Genomic DNA, 22,488 nt, shown 5'->3' on the forward strand with positions numbered 1-22,488 from the left:
CCCAGTTACTGCTATTTTTGGTGTCTGCCTCTAGTGGGTAAGTTTGATTCAGTGGGTTGTGTAGGCTTCCTGGTGGAGGGGACTGGTACCTGTGTTTTGGTAGATGAGGCTGGATCTTGTCTTTCTGGTGGGTAGGAATGCATCTGGTGGTGTGTTTTGGGGTGTCTGTGACCTTATTGTGATTTTAGGTAGCCTCTCTGCTAACATGTGGGGTTGTGTTCCTGTCTTGCTAGTTGTTTGGCATAGGGTGTCCAGCACTGTAGCTTGCTGGTCGTTGAGTGGAGCTGGGTCTTAGCATTGATATGGAGATCTCTGGGAGAGCTTTTGCTATTTGATGTTACGTGGAGCTGGGAGGTCTCTGGTGAACCAATGTCCTGAACTCGGCTCCCCCACCTCAGAGGCACAGATCTGACACCAGCCAGGCACCAAGACCTGTCAGCCACATGGCTCAGAAGAAAAGGGAGGGAAAAAAAAAGAAAGGAAGAAAAAATAATGAAATAAAATGAAGCTATTAAAATAAAAAAGTTATTAAAAATAAAAAAAAAATTAAAGTCCTTAGAGAAAGAAAGAAAAGAGCAAACAAGCCAAAAAACAAATCCACCAATGACAACAAGTGCTAAAAACTATACTAAAAAACAAAACAAAACAAAAAAAAACAGACAGACAGAACCCAAAGACAAATGGTAAAAGCAAATACAGACAAAAACACCCAATGAAGCATACACATACACACTCACAAAAAGAGAAAAAGGGAAAAAAAAAATATATATATATATATATAAAGGAAGAGAGCAACCAAATCAGTAAACAAATCTACCAATGATAATAAACTCTAAATACTAAACTAAGATAAACATAAAACCAGAAACAAATTAGATGCAGAAAGCAAACCCCAAGTCTACATTTGCTCCCAAAGTCCACTGCCTCCACTTTGGGGTGATTTGTTGTCTATTCAGGTATTCCACAGATGCATGATACATCAAATTGATTGTGGAGATTTAATCCGCTGCTCCTGAGGCTGCTGAGAGAAATTTCCCTTTCTCTTCTTTGTTCACACAGCTCCTGGGGTTCAGCTTTGGACGTGGCCCTGCCTCTGCGTGTAGGTCGCCTGAGGGCATCTGTTCTTTGCTCAGACAGGACAGGGTTAACGTAGCAGCTGATTAGGGGACTCTGGTTCACTCAGGCCTAGGGGAGGGAGGGGTACGGATGTGGGGCGAGCCTGCAGCTGCAGAGGCCAGAGTGACGTTGCACCAGCCTGTGACGCACCATACGTTCTCCTGGGGAAGTTGTTCCTGGATCCCGGGACCCTGGCAGTGGCAGGCTGCACAGGCTCCCGGGAGGGGCGGTGTGGATAGTGACCTGTGCTCGTACACAAGCTTCTTGGTGGTGGCAGCAGCAGCCTTAGCGTCTCATGCCCGTCTCTGGGGTCCGCGCTGATAGCCGCGGCTCACGCCCGTCTCTGGAGCTCGTTTAGGCGGTGCTCTGAATCCTCTCTCCTCGCGCACCAGGAAACAATGGTCTCTTACCTCTTTGGCAGTTGCAGACCTTTTCCTGTACTCCCTACTGGCTAGCCCTGGCACACTAGCCCCTTCAGGCTGTGTTCACGCCACCAACTCCAGTCCTCTCCCTGGGCTCCGACTGAAGCCCGAGCCTCAGCTCCCAGCTGCTCGCCCCCGCGGGTGAGCAGACAAGCCTCTCGGGCTGGTGAGTGCTGGTCGGCACCGATCCTCTGTGTGGGAATCTTTCCGCTTTGCCCTCTGCACCCCTGTTGCTGCACTCTCCTCCGTGGCTCCAAAGCTTCCCCCCTCCACCACCTGCAGTCTCCACCCGCGAAGGGCCTTCCTAGTGTGTGGAAACCTCACAGCTCCCTCCCACTGGTGCAGGTCCCATCCCTATTCTTTTGTCTCTGTTTTTCCTTTTTTCTTTTGCCCTACCCAGGTACGTGGGGAATTTCTTTCCTTTTGGGAAGTCTGAGGTCTTCTGCCAGCGTTCAGTAGGTGTTCTGTAGGAGTTGTTCCACAAGTAGATGTATTTCTGATGTATTTGTGGGGAGGAAGGTGATCTCCACATCTAACTCCTCCACCATCTTGGAGTCCTCTCTATATTTTATATATTAAAAAAAGACAAATCTATACATACTCGAACAAGGTATGTCAGCCAACAGCCCTCCTTTTTGTACAATAAACTTTAGATAGAATTTTCCTCCCCTACATTACCCAAATCTAAAGGAGTTCCAGGAAAGGGTGAGAAATGATGTTTTAAGACATATCTATGCACAGATCTGAGTACATATCTGAGCTCCATGCAATGGAGCTCATCCATTTAAAAGTAGTTTTCAAAGTGAAAACAGCCCAGCATGATTCACTGACCTTAAAATATATGCTACACTATAATGAGATTTCCTTTTTCTAAATGGGAGCCAAACTGCATAAAGTAAAATTGCAAGGCCTGGTGCTGTTTATGTGCAGTACAAACATCTTACTCCTTCTGGCTCTTAGTGACCTATGCTTGGCATGAACACCACCCTGTATATACCTAAGGACTATGCTTACTTTTATTTTATTTTATTTTTTAAACATTTATTGGAGTATAATTGCTTTACAATGGTGTGTTAGTTTCTGCTGTATAACAAAGTGAATCAGTTATACATATACATATGTTCCCATATCTCTTCCCTCTTGCATCTCCCTCCCAACCTCCCTATCCCACCCCTCTAGGTGGTCACAAAGCACCGAGCTGATCTCCCTGTGCTATGTGGCTGCTTCCCACTAGCTATCTATTTTACCTTAGGTAGTATATATATGTCCATGCCACTCTCTCATTTTGTCTCAGCTTACCCTTCCCCCTCCCCATGTCCTCATGTCCGTTCTCTTTCAGCACCATGGAAACCAGCTTTAGTTCAGAGGAAACATGCCTCTCTACAGTGAGTTTCTTATGTCAGTCAAGTCTAATATTGAATACGAAATATCAAAGGAGTTGGGGACTGAGCAAGTGTGTGTGTGTGTGTGTGTGTGTGTGTGTGTGTGTGTGTGTGTGTGTCTGTGTGTGTGTGTGTTGAGGGAAGGAAAGAGAATAATTGAAATCCTTTATTTTTCATCTCTTTCTCTTTCTAACAAACCATTAACCAACCAACCAACAAAAAGGGGCTCTTGATTACTAATGTGCATTAATATTACAAGTGTTCCAGTAACTTAAAATAACCCAAGGTAAAGTACAACATAAATCTCTGGCACTTTGCACAGTGCTTACATAGAGAAGGCACTTGAATCTTGAATGAATTAATTACAGGTCTACTTCTCTTGCAAAAGTGGCTGCTTAAACTTCAGCCATTGAGAAAAAAGTGAATCTCTTGCAAAAATGTCTGCTTAAACTTCAACCATTGAGAAAAAAGTGAATGAAAGGTATAAAATTTAAGGTAAAATTAATGCATCCTAAGCATTAGAGAGGTATTTGAACATATGCATGGTTCTCTCACATATTGTGGATGTCTGTTGAAAAGCTTAGAATCTTACACCACAGCTTATAGTCATGAAGGGAGTTCTATAGGATAGAGGGGCCCTAAGCATTATTACTAACTACACTCCAAAGGTTTCCCAGCAGCCAGCATGGAAGAGAAATATGGCTGGCTTCTGGAAAATATCTACAAGATGCTGGGGTTATTCCTGTCTTTCTGTCTCATAGCCTAATATTTGTCAACAACAAAGTAATCACACACTCTCACACACACACACACACACACGCACACACACACACACACACACACACACTCTCTTCAGTCACAGACCTCTCTCTCACACGGCCAGACCCACCTAGCTAGGTCTAGGTGACCTGAGTAGATGGCAGTGTATCACCATTAGTGGATTAAAAAAAAAAAAAAAAAGAAACAATTCCATACGCATATGCAATTTCTGTGACAGATGTATCATATTTCTAATAATAATAGTAACAGAAAGATACATTTATATAGTATATTTTTATGCATCATTTTAGCATACACAATCACTGAGATGGTGGTTAAAGCATAGAATTTAAGAGTTAAGTGGTGGGTAGCCAGGCTTTCTGACACATGATTTGTTGTCAGAAAGCACAGGCTTGAGTCCCACCTCCAAGACTTACTAGATATGTGTCTCAGGGAGACATTCAATCTCACCAGGCTTTTGTTTTGCATCTGAAAAATCAAATTAAAGCAATTGCAACATCACAATGTCATTGATAAGAGTACAGAAAATACATTATGCAAGGGATTTAAGCAGTCTATGCATTCACGAGCTGCATTATAATTGTTTTGTTGTTCTGTTTTTACTTTTTAAAATTATTATCATTGAAATTTTCTTCCTCAACAGGGACTTAATAGTTAATGTGGTATATTTTATGACCCTTAATATTTCTGAGCCCAGATCTCTTCATCTGTGAATTAGCAGTAATGATATCTGCCTTCCCTATTTCACAGGGGAGGATCAAATAAACTAATTTTTGTTATTTGCAAACAAACCACTAAATAAATACAATGTATTACTATTATGTAAGTAAATATAGTGTGCAAAGAGAAATACTGTGGAAATTTATATGAATAGCATGGAAGTTTAAATGGCAATATAACTGTTCAAATGTTTTTATCTCCTTAAGAGAGATCCGGATGTATTTTATTTCAATCATCAAGTTAGCTGTAGCATCATTTTTTAAATATTTAATCCTAATCACCTCCAAAGTTCCAAGTAACATTTACTACATATTTGTTCATATTTTTGCTTAAGTGTACAAAAGCTCACAGCTTTATTCTTTAATCATTGAATTCTTTTGTCATTTTAATATTCATTCTTCATTCAACAGACAAATATTTATTAAGTGCTTACTCCCCTACCGTGAACCAGACACATGCAGGACATGGCACAGTGAACAAAATGGGCAAACACATCTGCCCCCTTGATTCTTGTATTCTAGGGGTTTACAATCTATGTTACCTCTGAAATTTTTCACTAGACCTTCAATGCAGATACTTTTTATATTTTAATTTCAAATATTATTTGAAGAGAGTTTTCTGTTCATCTTGGAGCGTTTTCCATTCATCTTCTGCCCTCAGTTGATTCTATCAATGGCATGCCAACATGGAATAAGTTCAAGCCTTCAAATGCACAGAGGACAGACAGAGTGGGTTCATGCTGTCAAACCTAGAGCAGGTTTGCCTCTGTTTAGGAAGATCTGTTTGGCATGAGTTAGATTTCACCCTGAGAAAGCACGTTGGTCTCAACATTAACTTGAAAACTCCACTGACCCTGGGAGAAAAATCTGGGAGAGAAGCTATCTGATAGATGATGAAAAGAGAGTCTCTGGCTAATGTGAACATATTTCTGCAATGAGCAGATCTTTTGCCTTAATATTTTATATGCATAATTCACCTTTCTCTTTAGTATTGATTTTACACATCTAATATTTACATTGTGTAGACCTGACCTGTAGCACTTTTCTTATATGGTTTCTAATCTACAGTTTTCATTGAGAAGACCATGACTTGGTGGCTTTGCCTAAATTCAAGTGCTAGTTAGTAGAAATGCTGGGACTTGCAGCTAGACATTCTGATCTCAAGTTTCAAGCTCCTTGCATTAAATTATGCTGTATTGTGTATGGACTTGTGTATGTAGTTATGTAACTGTTTAAACTAAGCTGAAGTCAAATATCAGAGAAATGAACTGTTGCTCTTAGTTATTCAGAGGTAACTACATAAAGCAAAGTTAATGTGATTTATAATTTGAGTATATTTTAGACAATTAGCAAAGAGGAAAGTTGGTATTATCTTTGGACTCTCCAGAATTTCTCTTTAAGAAGGGGTTAAGGAAGATCTAATCTAATCTAGTTGGAGGGGAAACTTTGTTACCTAATACCTAACCAACACACTGTTTGTAATTAGATTGTACACTTAATTCAAATGGTTTTGAAAGAATATTGATAGAGATAGTAGTGGTGGTGAGTTTCTATAGCCTCTTAATCCTCTTTTGTTAACAGACAATTATCCATGTAATATATAAAATATTATCTATGTCCTAAAATTTTCCAGAAGTCATTTCAGTTCAGAGAAAGAATAATTGAGAACTCCAGGTAGAAAGGGATTCACATCTTTTTTTTTAAAAAAGTTTTTTTTTTTTTAATTTATTCTGGTTGGGTTGGGTCTTCATTGCTGGGAGACGGCTTTCTCTAGTTGTGGCGAGCAGGGGCTACTCTTCCTTGCAGTGTGCAGGCTTCTCATTGCAGTGGCTTCTCTTGTTGTGGAGCATGGGCTCTAGGCACACGGGCTTCAGTAGTTGTGGAACGCAGGCTCAGTAGTTGTGGTGCATGGGCTTAGTTGCTCCGCGGCAAGTGGGATCATCCAGGACCAGGGCTGGAACCCGTGTGCCCTGCATTGACAGGCAGATTCTTAACCACTGTGCCACCAGGGAAGTCCAGATTCACATGTTTAACTTCCTTTTTCTAATTGACTGACCTCGAGAAAATTACTAAGTGTGTGTGTTGTTGTTGTTAGGTATAGAAGGAGAAATAATAATAACAAACTCATGGGTTTATTGCAAAGAAGAAATGTGATATCATATGCAAAATGCATGGTCTGTGTTAGGGTTAATGAAGTTACTTCCCAATCTTTTTTTGGTTAATGAACAGGGTAGGAGTTTTGTGCTAAAAAATAATTTATTTGTCTGGTCAAGTAAGTGTGGGAAAATGCTCTCCCTTAGAGACTCATGAGGCAGGTTTGTATATTAAAAGCTCTTTGTAATTCTGAACAAAGAAATCTGTTTTGTTGTTGTTTAATCTGGTATATCCTACATTTTAATTATCAGAGGACCCTTACTTAAATCACAGCTATTAAGGTCCCACTGAACTCATGCTGCCCAGAACATATTTAAGGAAACACTGGACAATAAAACCATTGAAATGTCAATATATACACCAAAACTTACATGACCACACATCCTACTGCTTCTTCAGTCTCACCCAAATTCTGCCCACTCCCTAATTCAGAACTTTTTCACAAAGCTTTGAGTAGATTTAAAATGTTTAGTTACCTATTGTTCTCTATTATAAAGAAAATATTCTTAAAACCACATTACCTATTCTGAAGGAATATCATTTTTATTAGCTTAAAATGTGATATGGGCCCATTTTCTTGTTTTTGTTTTTACTAGACTTACTCTTTAACATTGTTTTAAATGGAAAAATATTATATTAGATAGATAATATATTTTCCAAGAATATAATTTGTAGTAAGTTAAAGTTCTATTTCTAGTTAAAGTTCAAACTACTTATCTTTAAAATGTGTATCTGATTTTTTCAATTATAGATTTTCAAAGAGAAATGGAAACATTTAAATTAAAAGGAATGTACACCAGCTACATGAACTAAATAAATTTCTCATCTTGCTTTTCTACTGAGATCAAGTTGTGATATTAAATTGGAAAAACCTAAACTCTTATTACATCAGCACTCCAATATTAGTAATTGTAAGTCAACTGGAAAAAATGGTTTATCGTGGAGCAGAAAAAAAAAAAGTAAAGAGGTAAAAATATTCTATTTTTTATTCATGCCACTTGTAAACTACTAAAAAATAAAAACCTTTCCTATATGACTTGGGCAATATTTTACTCTCTTTTTGTTCTTATTCAAAATTTAGAGGTTTTTAAAACATGTAATTTTGTGTAATGTTATGTTAACACATTTATTAAATACAAGGTAAGATTAGTTACAAAGTGGATTTAAGAAACAATGGCATTGACTAAATTAAGAGTAAACTCCTAGTAACCAAAAATCAATCTCACAGAAATACCATACAACAGTAAAAACACTTTCTTTTAACTCTTTAAATCCTTTTGATATGTTATTAGGTGCATTAGTTGACTAAATACTTTTGAAAGACTGGCCTATTTTACAGCTTTTGATGAATTACTAGTTTACTGCTATCCTGACTGGGGGAAGCAAAACACAAAATAAAATAAAATACAAAAGTCTATCAACCCTAAAATTTCAACTGAATAACGTTTCAAAAGGGCCTCTCCAATGCATATGTCATACTAGAACTTGTTTTTATTTAATAGAAATCCAATGATTAGTTGTCACTATTATCATCAGTTATCAATTTGGAGACTGGAATTTCACTACCACTTACTATTTTTCTTAAAACATGCAAAAAGGAATGTATTAAAATGCATTATTTGTTACACTGAGCAAGTCCAAGATTATAGACTACATTAGGGTAAAACATGTATTTGATTGATTAAGACTCAACCTGTAAATGGGTTGGTACTCACATACTATATTTTCTAGCTCTGTCAGCTGAGAAGACCTAAAAACAATGACACCCCAGTAGCAGTGAACACAACTAGCACCCAGGCATCCTTGTAGGAATGGACAATTGGGGGGCTAAAGAAAAAATATACACAATGATTCTAGAGCATCTTGTAATGCCAGAAAACTAAGTGGTCCAAAAAATCTCATTGATGGGAGTATGTTAAAGGCACACAGGCACCAAGTACTGGCTCCCAGTGGCCAAAGCTGAAATGATTTGAGCAACAAAATTTTTAAAAGTTGTACTGGATTATAACCAAAGTATAAAATAAATACTCATGAGTTCATACTGATATAAATAAATGATTAAATAAATAAATGGGGGAGGAGAGACATATCTCCCAAACAGAAGAGCCAAGTGATGAAGATCAGCATCACCTCGGATAAATCATATTGATAGTATTTACCTTTGATGTGATGGGATGCAAATGGCACTTTTCTTACCTCGTTTTCATCTCTCAAATCCAGATCCCCACTGTCTAATCATGAGAAAAACATCAGATCAATATCAATAGAAAGGCATTCTACAAAATACGTGGCCAATACTTACTAACATGTTCAAGGTCATAAAAAACAAAGTCTGAGAAACTGTCACCACCAAGAAGAGTCTAAGCAGATATGATAACTAAATGTAATGTGATGTTCTGAATGGGATCCTGAAAGAGAAAAAGAACATTATGTAAAAACTAGGAACATTTGAATAAAGATGGATACTACCTAATAATAGTGTATCAACACTGTCTCATTAATGTTAAATTCACCAAACTCATATAAAGGTGTGAATAACAGGAGAAACTGGATGTGGAGTATATGAGAACTCTCTACACTACCTTCTCAAATTGAATGTAAATCTAAAACTGTTCTAAAAAATAAATACATAGGGCTTCCCTGGTGGCACACTGGTTGAGAGTCCACCTGCCGATGCAGAGGACACGGGTTCGTGCCCCGGTCCAGGAAGATCCCACATGCCGCGGAGTGGCTGGGCCCGTGAGCCATGGCCACTGAGCCTGCGCATCCGGAGTCTGTGCTCCGCAATGGAAGAGGCCACAACAGTGAGAGGCCCGCGTACCGCAAAAAAAAATTAAAAATAATAAATAAATAAATACATAAAGTCTATTTAAAATAAAACAACCCTCAACCCATATCAAGATCTCTTCTGGGGACTTCCCTGGTGGCGCGGTGGTTGGGAATCCGCCTGCCAATTCGAGGAGCACGGGTTTGGGCCCTGGTCCGGGAGGGTCCCACATGCCGCAGAGCGACTGAGCCCGTGCGCCACAGCTGCTGAGCCTGCGCTCTGGAGCCCGTGAGCCACAACTGCTGAAGCCCGTGTGCCTAGAGCCCATGCTCCACAACAAAAGAGGCCACAACAGTGAAGAACCTGCGCACCGCAACGAGGAACAGCCCCCGCTTGCTGAGGCCGGAGGAAGCTCGCGCGCAGCAGCGAAGACCCAATGCAGCAATAAATAAATAAATTAATTAATTTAAAAAAGATCTCTTCTGCTGTTACAGTTCCTACCTACTCTGTATTACATAAAAGTCTATAACTAATTGCATCAAGGAAAATAGAAAAAACTATTCCATAAAATATGCTACATAAATAGTTTTCTAGAGTATCATTAAAATAAAGACAATAGCATATAATGTCAGAAAAAATCATTAAAAATAAACTTTATATAAAAATTGCTATCGATAAAATGCAATGGTTGTATGTCTGCTTTAGAATTCTGCAATGAGTTTGTAGAAAATCAGACATTAACTGTTTCTATCCATTAGTATCTAGGTTTTCAACTATTATATGCTTTTTGTACTTACTTAAACATAATTTAACTTTAAATATTGATTCAAGCATTGTAATATACTCTGCTAGAGGCAGTAAGTGCTGATGTCTTTGAACGAATACTCACAGTAAACTATTTGCACGATTCCTTTTCTTAGCAAAATTGTCTAAATATGCCTTTAAAAAATCAATATTTAATTCCCAGAGCCAATAGAGTACTATATAATTCAAATTGGGGAAAGGATGGTAATAATCAAGTGTTTTTCTCTTTTCATTGTGAAGACTCAATTACAACTTTTGAGGGTTTTCTTTTCTTTTTTTAAAATTTAAATTTCCAAAGTGTTGGATTGCATACTTTGGCAAAACATAAACAGAAGTTGCATTCTGATGACCTGTCTATGTTTATATTGTATAAGTTGTTATCATACTTCATCTCCTAAAAATGGATTGTTAGATAGAGCCATCTTTCCAGTCTAAAGGCAATATTTATTTGCCTAAGGCTATTTCTGTACATGCCCACTGAACTGGCAAAAGCCTTTATAAATGATTGTGGATCATCTAAATGATCAACAGGAGGGAATGGTTAAGAAAATAATAGTTTAAACTCAAGAAAGATCTATTAAATATAAACCTTATGATGAAATGTATGTATTAAAATGAAAAATGTTTAGAAAGTAATATATGGTTTTACATACCTTGAATTGGGAATGTATACAATTCATCCTTGCTTGTAGATAAGAACTAAAAGAATTAATGTGGAAAGAGGAAGCCCATTTGTTTTGTTAATACGGTGGAATTACAGGTGAATTTTTCTTTCATTTAGATTCCTATTACTCTTCTTTGCCCAATTTAAAAATGATTGGTTAAAGTCGCCATTCTGTACTTTCTAGATTATTCTAGCAGTCATTTGCATGCAGTTTGGCAGAGTGAGAAGTACACTGAAATAATACTTCCAGCTCTGGTGATTCTTAGCTTGGCCATGTCACATAACCTTTTAGTAAATCCATTTCCTTGTTTGTCTGAGGCAGCTGGTGGTGAACAGGTATGTGGGTGCAACAGCTAACCCCTTCCTGGTCCTCAATTCCCTCTGCAGTGTTGGTTCTGCTTTATTGTCATTGGTTTGAACTAAGAAACTACATGAAGATGTGCAACACCATTATACTTTGTATTTATAGCCTCAGCATAACGTGTGTGGAAATGGAACTTTGTTCGCTTCCCTGAAATTAAACTTGACTAGGCACATATTCCCCTATTTCCACCAGGACCATATCAAGGTCCTCGCTTTTGATTTAAAATGTAAATGTTTAGAAATTTCCATTCTTCCTTCTCGCTACAGAGATCAAAGACCCCTGTCTTTCAGGGAGAGACCTTTGCTGTCATTCCTCCAAGACATCCACTGTGGTGCAGCTCTCCTGTCTGACCCTGGGTATTGACTCTGTGTCATCTGCTGCCCACGACCCTGACGGGAGGGCCCACCTTGGTTCACTTTCACCCTTTGAAACCCAGCACAATCTCTGTCTGGTTTCTCAAGTGGGCTGTTTACCCAGTACCTCATCAAGGAGGAATCCATGATTCACTCAGCAGCAATCAGCATCAGGTTACCTTCAAGCCCCGATTATTATCTCAGGCCCTTTCTGTTCAAGCACATGATGTCTCCATCTCCATTTTCCCTCATGCGCCTTGAGCAGCAGTGTGCAGATTGTACTCCCAGAGTACACAACTGTACATTGGTGCAGGACATCTCCAAATCCTAGGGGGTTTACTGACTTTCTATCTCACCTCCAGGTTTCCAAACTGCAAGGAGGGGAAACAGAGCTGGATTCTTACAGTGTCACACATTTATCTGAACTCTGAGGTTCAGGCTTTAAGCACTATGGTGGTATTTAAAGCAAAGCTTTTTAAATTAAGACAACAGAAGCAACAATAAAAACAAACTTCATTCCATTTTCTGAATTTTGCAACAGAAAGTCTAGATTTTTAAGATCTCTCTCTCTCTCTAATTATTGGATGGTACAGATTATATCATAATTATATAATTCTTATATATCATATGTATTACATACACATATTATTATATATATTATTATACACATTACTATATGTAATATTACTTATATAAGATACATATATTCATAGATAAATGCCTACATATATATATATAAATATATATATATATATATATATAAATTCCAATTTATGTTTCTCTCTGTGCCTTATTTATTGTACCTGGAGAAAAATCACAAATCAAACTATTATTGTATTTCACAATAACGAGGAAATGATAATGGGTATAAACAATCCGTCTGTGACTGGTGATGATAGGAGGCAGACAGAAAGGTAGAGAGGAGGGCATAGGAATCACGTAGACCATGACAAATGTTCTCAGGCTACAAGTGCTTTTAAAACATCTGTTCAGTGACCTATGAGAATATCCCTGTGGTCAGATTGAACAGCAAGGTTCACATGACATCACCTAGGGCCCAAGTAACATGACAGGGTTGATAATATTTTTGCTAGATCTGTGGATCATTTATCAGAAAATAGTATTAAACTACAAAATAAATATCTTAAGGAATAATAGTGGTCAACTAGAAAAATACCCCAAAACTTTATAAATAACTGTTTATAACTAGTTTAATACATGCAGCATACTCTTCCAGGACTTCTATATAGCCAAAAGGTAAAGAGAAAAGTCAGACCCAGAAGTTCCTTTGAACAAGCTATAGAAAGCATATAAATATAAAAATATTTTTCATGTGACATACATACAAATAAAAATATCATATAAATTTTATATATATATATATATATATATAAATTTAAAATAATAGTACTTAAGACCAGGCGGGGACTTCAAAGATCTTAACCTCCAACTTAATAGATGAGAACACTGAGACCCCAAAATGAAACCAATGTAGATACTAGGTAGCTGAGCCACAATTCTTAAACTGCATCTCAATGTTATTTTCTTGCAACTTTGTTTTCTCCCACAACTCGTTCAACATTTATTAAAAATCTATATTTGAATGAATAAGGTATTGTAATTAACCAGTAAAATACATAAAAGTTCCAAAATAGAGAAATCACAGAACTATCAGTGTGGTTTCTTTAAATCCGGATGCTCTGTAAAGAAGTTATGTTTTGACGTGTGTCTCAAAGGAGAGGGTTGACCTAAGAAATGGAGGTGAAGTACAGTTCAGGTAGTGATAACTACTGAAAGATTAAAATCCAGAGAAATTCTGACATGTAGGAAAAATATCAATAGAGAAATCTTAACAAAAAGGTGTTAAACTGTATATACAGTTTTTATTTTTCAACTTTGTGTGACCTGGGCATTTCTGGTCATCTTGTCTTACAATCACTTGAGTTACAGAACTGTCTTCATATCCGTTAAGACTCTTACAAAAAAACTAAAAAGAACAACTACAAATGAGTAGGCTCTAGCATAAAAATTTAGAATAATTAGTATGTACTAACATTACTTTTTATTACCTTAGTTTAATTCAAGTGAGTATTAGCCGCCAGTTAGGTTAAATGCGTGGGCATACAAGGGAAGACTGTTAAAGGTAATATCTATTGCTCACTTTTTGAGAATGTCATCAAAAATCAGAAAGGCAGGCTAAAGTGTGGAGCTTTGAGTTTCATCTTCCCACCTCTATATCAGATATAGGAAAGTGAAGTGGAATGAGTAATTAATGTGATGCTTATAAAAAACAAAATCAGTAAACAATTCCTGGAGAGAATACTAAAATAAATTTGTCTTACTATTCCTGAAGTCTAGACTGCCTTTTGTTTCATTTGAAGTAATCTTTCAAATTGACTTCTGGCTTCCAAGAGTAACATTTGACCCTTTCTTTTCCCTTCAGAGGATGAAGTTTTAATTTACGTTTTTCCACACTCCCCATCGTTTGCTTATTCATTTATTCATTCTTATATTTATAGCTTGTCTTATAAAATTATTTCAAAGGCTTACAGAAATACATATATTATAACCTGATACAAATACAAAAATGATGGAGATAAAGGTGAAATAAGATAAAGCAGGGACAGAGTCCTTGAGAAGATGCCAAAAGTGGACTGGAACATTTTATCTGAGCTTTCTTGCATCAGAAGTAAGAAAGGAAACAGGGCAAATCACAAAGCTCAGAGAGTGTAGTAGCTTAGACAAATTATAGGGTTTTACATTAAAAAACATGAAAGAGATGTATCCTATGATCTCAATGAAGGGAAATGATGTGATGTTGTAGATACCATTCTTATGATGAAATATTGTGTTCCATTCATTTGTTTCTTATAAAGTGCTCAATATAACTCTATGACCAGAAACCAAATAATAATAAAAACAATTCTGCAAAACATCTTGGAATGGAAATTTCAAGTAGTTTGGTTTGATCAAAAACTAAAATTTATAATACCTAGGGGAATGGATGGACAGTGTATCACTTCACGATTATTCATCATTATTGATCCTTGAATCTGAGGTTTATTGGAAGGTGAGCAACAGAAAGTTAAATGGGTAAGAGATTGTGATGAAGTACGTATTTCTGGTGAAAGGCGAATCATAAACATCAGAAGGTTTATTTAAATATTTATTAAACCACTTTTTTAAAATTAAGAGAATGCTCAGTAAAATATAAGATTCAAGATCAACATACAAAAATTAGGAGGTTCCTATACACCAGTAATACCTAACCATAATATGTAATGGAAAAAGTGATTTATACATATAGCAGCAGAAGTCATAAAATGCATAAGGATAAACCTAATAAACACTAGGTTTATATGAAGAAAACCACACAACAAATTTTCTTTGTAAGACATAGAAACTTTTTGAAGAAACAGATTTTATTTCAACCAAAGCATTATTCAATATTATGTATTTAGTTTCCAAATATATGTGATTTTTAAAGTTATCCATTTGCAATCACTATTATTTTGTTATCGTTGCATTATGGTTGAAGGAACACAGTCTTTTGATATTGATCCTTAATCATCTAATATATTTTTTTGGGGTAAATATTCCATTTGTATTCAGAAACATTGTATTCAAAACATTATTTGTTGTGTATACATATCTCATTGATTAAGCTTATTAATTTTATTTAGATCTTCCATAAAAAAAATCAGGAGGTAAAGATGAAGCCCTTCTATGAAATTAAGAAATCTAAAAAGATACATCTTTGAATAGAAGACCACCTCACTTCTGGTAGAGGAAACACCTGGAAGCAGGGCCACAGTTTTGTTCAGAAAACCCTTCTGAATTTATCACATTGAATGTACAAATGGCTCAGAAGCATTTGTCTGCACTAGAGGACAAGGCTGCAAATATCATCAAATATTGATCAGAGCCATGAAAAAATAATAGGCATGCAGAGGAAAAATAAATCTAATTGAGATATCAAATTTAAATAATATGTTTTTCAGGTAAATTCTAATATAGATAAAATGGGAATCATACACACACTGACCTCCTATAAGGTCATCTATAAGCCAATAATATATTCAGTATAATCTGTCCACCATGATGATTTGGGTTTCAGAGCAGTTGATCTTAAGCCCTTTTCTTTTCCTCACAGCAAACGTAAAATAAAACTTGCTGTCTCATGAGGTCAATGCTTCATGACTATATATATGCCGACTGTTCAGAAAATAATTTGCTATTTTTGTACTACCTTGTTTTCTTAGGTTTTGTGTTTTATATTTGCTTATCTGTGCTATTTGTTGTTTTTGTTTTTAATTAGAATCTGCTTGGCATATCCTGGGTAAATCCTGGTCAGGAATAAAGCTTACATCTTGCCTTTCCTCTCTGAACTTTTCAACTACTCCTTTGTTTTTCAGTGTCCTGAAAGTCAAATTTGTCCAAACTCTTTTTTTTAGTTTCTAAATTCTTTTTTTTTTAATATCTTTATTGGAGTATAATTGCTTTACAATGGTGTGTTAGTTTCTGCTTTATAACAAAGTGAATCAGTTATACATATGTTCCCATATCTATTTCCTCTTGTGTCTCCCTCCCTCCCGCCCTCCTTATCCCACCACTCCAGGCGGTCACAAACCACCTAGCTGATCTCCCTGTGCTATGCGGCTGCTTCCCACTAGCTATCTATTTTACATTTGGTAGTGTATATATGTCCATGCCACTCTCTCACTTTGTCACAGCTTACCCTTCCCCCTCCCCATATCCTCAAGTCCATGCTCTAGTAGGTCTGTGTCTTTATTCCTGTCTTACCCCTAGGTTCTTCATGACCTTTTTTTTTTTTTTTTTAGATTCCATATATATTTTTTGTTATCATATGGTACTTGTCTTTCTCTTTCTGACTTACTTCACTCTGTATGACAGACTCTAGGTCCATCCACCTCACTACAAATAACTCAATTTCACATCTTTTTATGGCTGAGTAATATTCCATTGTATATATGTGCCACATCTTCTTTATCCATTCATCTGTTGATGGACACTTAGGTTGCTTTGATGTCCTGGCTATTGTACATAGAGCTGTAATGAACATTTTGGTATATGACTCTTTTTGAATTATGGTTTTCTCAGGGTATATGCCCAGTAGTGGGATTGCTGGGTCATATGGTAGTTCTATTTGTAGTTTTTTAAGGAACAACCATACTGTTCTCCATAGTGGCTGTACCAATTCACATTCCCACCAGCAGTGCAAGAGTATTCCCTTTTCTCCGCACCCTCTCCAGCATTTATTCTTTCTAGATTTTTTGATGATGGCCATTCTGACCGGAGTGAGGTGATATCTCATTGTAGTTTTGATTTGCATTTCTCTAACAATTAGTGATGTTGAGCATCCCTTCATGTGTTGGTTGACAATCTGTATATCTTCTTTGGAGAAATGTCTGTTTAGGTCTTCTGCCCATTTTTGGATTGGGTTGTTTGTTTTATTGTTATTGAGCTGCATGAGCTGCTTGTAAATTTTGGATACTAATCCTTTGTCAGTTGCTTCATTTGAAAATATTTTCTCCCATTCTGAGGGTTGTCTTTTGGTCTTGTTTATGGCTTCCTTTGTTGTGCAAAAGCTTTTAAGTTTCATTAGTTCCCATTTTTTTATTTTTGTTTTTATTTCCATTTCTCTAGGAGGTGGGTCAAAAAGAATCTTGTGATTTATTTCATAGAGTGTTCTCTTTAGAGTCCCTATTCTGAAGCACTACAATGTTTCTCAGATTTGAAAGCAAGCAAACAAAACCTGAAACATTGTGTGTTTTTGGTTTCAGGTTTTCATCTTTCTCTGTGGATCCTGAAGAACAACTTTAAATTTTGTAGAATTTCTCGTCTTTTTTTTTTTTTTCTGGGAGAAAGGAAACTCTCATTAAAACCTCATGATATACTTTATTTCTAAACCCATACCGCTAACTTTGAGTTGAAAAATAATTTGATAAAACTAAAGATTCCTGTCACATCTGTAAAATGACAAGGTGAGCTACAAATTGAGTTAATGATAATTTCCTTCTATTTCACGTGTTTATTATGGCAAAAGTTTTATTTTTCAAAATCATTATCCAGTTTCCTCTCCATCAAACATTAATGTGAATGCAGTACATACAAAGTTATACAGAAGTAGAATCTCCCCATTATAGGTGTCTGAGAAAAGCTAGAAACGGCATTTCCATTAAAAAGTAATATACAAAATGGAGGGGGAAAAAAGTCTTCAGGGCCTTAGAAAGAGAAAAATTGTTACATTGTAAATCAATGCATGACCACCCAAATCAGCATTATATTTCATAAATCTGTAGACAGCATTAGTTATAGTCAAAAGGAACTGTTGTAAAATTACTTGTGGAACACCCATTCACACACACAAATAAACACACCCAAATGGCACAGAATCATGTAAATTAAAAACATGGAAGTCCAGTGAAGCCACCAAAATGCGGTCACTTTCTAGTCTGGTCTTATGTACCAAACCCTAAAATTTAAGATTCTTCTTGTTAAAAAAAAAAAAAAATCTGCAATCTTCTCTATGTATTATCCTCAAAAGTTGCTCAAAAAAGTGATTTGTTTAGGAGCATGAAAATGCAGGACCCAATAATTACAATTAAGTAAAAAAGGAGTGAGGAATACAGCAGCAAAGGCAATGGAGTTGCACTTTAGGGTTTTTTTTTTAAACAAAAAGCTGTTTCCACCTAATTTTTAAGGGATAATTTAAGTAAATATAATTTTTAACATTGAGGCATGAAGAAAATTGTTTTAAAAGGGAAGAAAATTAAAGCAAGGGTATTTAGGTTGCTCTTAATATATATTGTGGGTGTTTTCTCTAAGATTGCTTTCCCTGAGATTCACAGGATCCATGCAACATTGTTAAAGCAGAACCATTTCTGTATAATGAAAACCAAAGTGTATCTTCAAGGATATGAAGAAAAATAGAAAGATATGCATTTGTAAGATAATAACTGTGAAATCAGTTTTATTCAGTCATAGATATTATTTTTACACAATGTTTGGCATGTGTTGAAGAAATAAATATATAAGAAACTCACTTCAAAATTAAAATATGTTAGTGGTTTTGTCTATTCATCCTAAAATTTAAATGTTTATTGGACACAAATCATATGATGTACATGTTTTTACACCATATCTTTACTTTTACTCCAAAGTAGAAGGTATATTCCTAATATAACCATTTTGTTGACGTGGAATTTGAGGCCAGATTTCATGCACAAAGTCAAGTCAATGGAGAAAGAGTTTTATATTTAACTCAGCAAGGGAAAATAACTTTTGTGAATACATTGTCCAATTTATTGCTGGCATAGTCTATATTTGTATAACTGCCAACACTTCCTTCATCTGCTTTTATGTACAGAATAAAAGTATCACCCAGCAGGACTATTTTAGTGTGTCATCGAAAGAAAAGGTAAATCCACTTATTTTCAAAAATCAATCCTAGCCTGCCTTAGGGTAATAGCGTCTGGTACCTGAAGGAATACAAGAACCATGTTGTGAGTAGTAGTTTTTAATTTAAAATCTCAATTTACTACAACTAGGTTTCTCTTAGAACTTTGCCTAATTCTATTTTGCAGGCTTTTCGTGTACATTAATTTGCATAACTGTATTGAAGTGAGCTTTTGTGCTGAGAAACCAAACCAAATTCAAAAGTCTTAATTAAAAGCATAGGGAACCTGAATGAAATTTTAGATATTAGGAGTCTGACCTATGTTGACCTATTATTTTCTGATTTATTTGATTTATAAAGACTCAATTTTTGTTTGAAAACCCCTAGGGAGTGATTAAGATATTTTTGAATCTGTAAAATATAACCATTAAGAATGGCAGCAATTTGAATTCATGATGCTCTTAGTGGGCCGTGCCATGAAGACTAACATGCCAACCATTCCTTTTGATTGTGAAGCATATTGGAAAAACTTTATGTTAGTATTCTAATAGCACTTTTCCATTACATGGATATATTCATTTGAATCTGCCAGGTTTTTCTCTATGACAGTGATATTCAACTGACTACAATTTTTGTTCCCCAGGGGACATTTGTCAATGTCTGGAGATGTTTTTGTTTGTTTCAACTTGGGGGTAGGGGAGCTGCTACTGGCACCTAGTGGGAAGAGGTCAGGAACAGTCGCTAAACATCCTACAATGCACAGGACAGCTCCCTGCAACAAACACTAACCAGCCCAGAATATCAACAGTACTAGTTGGGTGGCTCTAATATGGAGATTATGAACACAAATCTAATATAGGCTTACTGTAGATGTTTTGGAAATCTTATTCCAGAAAAAAAATAAAATAAAATAACAGTAAATCACATATTCTCAGTTGGGATAAACAGAGGCAACATACCACAGTAATGTTTTGCCGTGAATCAGGGACATAGCTTTTGATAAAACTTCCCTTGCCCAGCATCTATGGTGCTTCTTCTGAGAACATGCCCATCTGAAACACAAGCAGACACTGCAGTAAGTTATCAAATTGTGTATAAGAATTCCACCTCATTCAATGACTCTCCAAGGCAGACCACTGGTTATAGACATTACTAACCACAGTAGACAATCAGTCTTCTGGAGCTTACAGTGTAGAAAAGGCATATGGACATGAATGAAATGATCGCACGAATAAATATTTAGCTGTAAATTGAAAAAAAATATGAAAGAGAGGGTCATGGTTTATGAGCTCATTAAATGGGTGAGACTGACAAGGTTTAAGAAGGTCCAGGAAACCTTTATATGAAGGTTTTATATGAATCATTTATATGTAAAAGTAGTCAAAAATCCCAGAAATAATCACATTTCATGATGCAAACTTATTGTAAGTAGATTGCTGGGACATGCATGCTGTGTGCTTTGCAGAAATTCAGGATACTATTTGCTTTGCTTTTCTTTTAGTTTTTCCTCTTTTTTTTTTTTTTTTTTTTTTTTTTTGCGGTACGCGGGCCTCTCACTGTTGTGGCCTCTCCCGTTGTGGAGCACAGGCTCCGGACGCGCAGGCTCAGAAGTCATGGTTCACGGGCCCAGCCGCTCCGCGGCATGTGGGATCTTCCCGGACTGGGGCACGAACCAGTGTCCCCTGCATCGGCAGGTGGACTCTCAACCACTGTGCCACCAAGAAGCCCTATTTTTTCATTCTTAAATCTTCTTTAAATAAGAAGCAAAGGATTCTCAGGTCTATAATAAATTACTCTTCAGGAATACATCAAATCTTATTCTCTGCTCTATTTTAACTGTAGCAAGCACCATATCATATTGAATATGTTGCAGTCACTTCATGAGGTTAGCCGGTCCTAAAGAAGTTTTTCATCAGAAGTAACAGCTACTCAAATGGAGTACCTGGGAGAAAACAGACGGCACATCCTCCAGATAATTCAGGAGTCTAAGCCTATCCAACATGACACCCAGAGATAAATTAATCTGTAAAGCATAATTTCCTCTAAATATTATTTTAACCCTTTTGCCTGAACCAGTTAAACCACTTTGTCTCTTTATTTTCCCTCTTAAATCATCTTTGTCTTCATCTCTGTCTATTACCTATAAACATTTTTAAACCTTGCAGGCCCATAGCCTGGAACCTATGTGAATAGGTGTAAAATTTAAAACCAAAATGAAATAAAATAAATGTAAGTGAGGAATTGAATATAACTTAATCCACAGAAAAAATAGCAAGTGTCAATCTACTAAAAACAAAAACAAGTAAATACTGCCCGTAGTGGAAAACAAAACAACTTACAAAACATGTTTTTGAAGTAAAGTATTTTATTTCTTAAGTTATATTATTTTTCTGGAACATTCAGTTACATATACCATAATATATAATAATTTGTGAAGTGTTTTTTAACATTTAATTGGATTTGTACATGTATTCAGTGGAAAATATATAGCTTTCTTAGATTTCTCATAGCCATCTGAGGATTGTATTTCATTAGAACAATGTCGGATGGCGTAGCACTCAGCAATAAATTGTAGCATTCAAAGAACAAAAATATATAGGATCAGCTAAAATTATTTTCCCTTTCTTACATCTTTGCAACGATATTCCATACATTGATGAAAAATAATTTGCTTTATTTGCTATCTAGTTTTTTTTTCAGTTGATATTCCTCAGATGCTTTGTTTCTTAGAGAATCTGATTTTTTTAATCCCCCCCCCAAAAAAAATGAACACAAGAAAGATATATATATATATATATATATATTTTTTTTTTAAGATGTTGGGGGTAGGAGTTTATTAATTAATTAATTAATTTTTACTGTGTTGGGTCTTTGTTTCTGTGCGAGGGCTTTCTCTAGTTGTGGCAAGCGGGGGCCGCTCTTCATCACGGTGCACGGGCCTCTGACTATCGTGGCCTCTCTTGTTGCGGAGCACAGGCTCCAGACGCGCAGGCTCAGTAGTTGTGGCTCACGGGCCTAGTTGCTCTGCGGCATGTGGGATCCTCCCAGACCAGGGCTTGAACACGTGTCCCCTGCATTAGCAGGCAGATTCTCAACCACTGCACCACCAGGGAAGCTCAAGAAAAGATATATTTCTTAAAAATTAGTTTTGAAAAGCCCTTTGTATCAGCCATTTTGGCATCTGTTCATTTTCCAGCCCTAGGAGGACCCAGTCCTTCTCATCCTTAGTGAATCTGGGAGAGGACAGTGTAATCCAACTTAACTTGCTTTTTAATCCACGAATGGAAACTCTGTGATAATGGATGATTTCAGGTTTGAATTTCCAAATACTTTGTCCTAATCAAGTAAGGAAAGAGCCACAATTTAGGGCCGTTCAGTAAGCAAATAATCCTATTCTAAATTGCCTGGGCCCCTGTCATTGATCCAGGTTTAAAATGAGTCGGTTTAAACCATGGCACTCTGACCCTCTGCTTCTGAATTTCCAACACGTCTCGCACCACCCGGGATGGGGAAGCTGCTGGAAAGCTGAGAGAGGGCCTTGGG

Source organism: Aethalodelphis obliquidens, unplaced genomic scaffold (genome assembly GCF_003676395.1).
Source record: "Aethalodelphis obliquidens isolate GAN/ISIS:26980383/991018 unplaced genomic scaffold, ASM367639v1 scaffold1, whole genome shotgun sequence".
Classification (NCBI taxonomy): domain Eukaryota; kingdom Metazoa; phylum Chordata; class Mammalia; order Artiodactyla; family Delphinidae; genus Aethalodelphis; species Aethalodelphis obliquidens.